Below are 1,766 nucleotides of genomic sequence, written 5' to 3'. Positions count from 1 at the left end.
AGCTAGGATTACTTGTTACAGATTGTACTTTGGGTGACTTGAAGCCTTTGTGACAAAAAACTGGGTATTTTGGGTGGCTGAGGTAGTGGGAGGCATAGTCTGCTGGTTTTCTGGAGGCCGATGGCATCCATTGGTGTTTCCAACACTCGGTGGCATTGTTTTTCAATGAGTCACAATCTCCATCTTCGTGCCACTTTGCACCAGGTACCCTTGCGTGCCACCTGTGTGCCATTGCGTCCAACTGCTGTAGGTGGTTCGGGGGACTCTGGAAGAACGCAGCCTTCAGTCGGGCATTGCCAAGGGAAATGGGATTTAGAAACGGAGGTGGCTGGTGTAGCCCTATCGCAATTGCCAACCCCAGAGAGAAAGAACCATTGGGTGAAACACTTGTTGCTGTACAGTGCTTTACACTACAAGAGCCACCCTGCTGTGATGTCAAGTGACGGACCAAACAAGACACGGGGGGAAAGAAATGGAATGTCAGAGAGAGAGGGAGCTCAAATTTCAATCGTTGTCCTCCCTGGAAAGTTTGAAAGCGAGGGTGTGGGTTACTGAGAACAAATCTGAGACTTGTCGTTTCTGGGACTTGTCGTTTGTTGTGACAGTGCCCTGATTGAGCAGCTGTGCCACTGTGTCTCAGTGAGTTCTTTCACTTGCTCACTCTCTCGCAAACGCGCGCACACATATCTATCCTTTCCTGGGGGAGGGAGGAAATTGCAGTGATCTTAATTTTATCTGCACCCCTCTAAGAAAGGTGACCAAGCCTAGCGAGTCTTCAGTAAAAAGTCAAAATTTTCTTCCAATTGTCTGCTGGCAGAGTTAGGGGCTGGGACGGAGTGATAAGGATCAACCAAGTTAAACCTGAGATTGTCAGTAGTTGGAGTCACGGAAGAAATTCCATTTTTCCCTTCTGATCTCCACCACCTGCCCCCCCACCCCAATCTTTGAAACAGAAGTACATAGGCAGTGACATGGCGGAAGAGAAAGATGTGATCCAAACCTCTCATGCTCCTTTCTAGATGCTGTCTCAGAATGGTTTGCATCCTTGCTGATATTTGGCACATTGATTTGACTTTATTTCTTCAATTGAGTGTTCAACGCAGTTCACTGCAATAGCGAGGCTCCGTGTGTGTCAGTGAGGTAGATAGTGATGTGATTGAGAAGTCCCAAAAGGATATGTGATACAGCTCCTGCACTGGTCCATCTGCCCACTCTGTCCTAACATGCAGTGAGAGGACCTTTTGACTTGATACCACTTTGCAGGCACACTGATTAAGAGCCTTTCCATTGTAAAGAACTTTATGTCTGGGCGTTCCTATCCCAGTTGTTAATCCTAATTGTAAAGAGGTATCTATATACTCATCAACAAAAGCCACAGGAAGGGGGGAATGAGCACTTAATCCCAACCCCCTCCCACCCAACCATGTGCCTAAGATCCTGGATTTCAAGTTGACTCGGGTCAACTTGCTGTCAAATTTGACAGCAAGGCAACAACTGTGGCTACTGAAGATGGGTTCACAGATGTATCTCTAGTACCAGCTTTGGAACTGTGTAACCCAACAACTCCGAATGTTTTGGCACTTTGAAAAGACACTGCAGGCATATCCTTCCTTCCTGCCCTAAACAGTCTTCCATTGCTGGAGAGTTTTGCTTGGATTGTGCACGTTAGCCATCCTCCACTGGAAGTTGCACAAAGTCTACCATGCCAGGCAGGCTGTCCTTAACAGTGACAGTAAAGTTTAGTATGTTAAAGTGAAGCTTAGAGT

This window comes from Rhincodon typus, chromosome 44 (genome assembly GCF_021869965.1).
Source record: "Rhincodon typus isolate 14 chromosome 44, sRhiTyp1.1, whole genome shotgun sequence".
NCBI lineage: Eukaryota > Metazoa > Chordata > Chondrichthyes > Orectolobiformes > Rhincodontidae > Rhincodon > Rhincodon typus.
Note: the sequence above shows the minus strand (reverse complement) of the source record.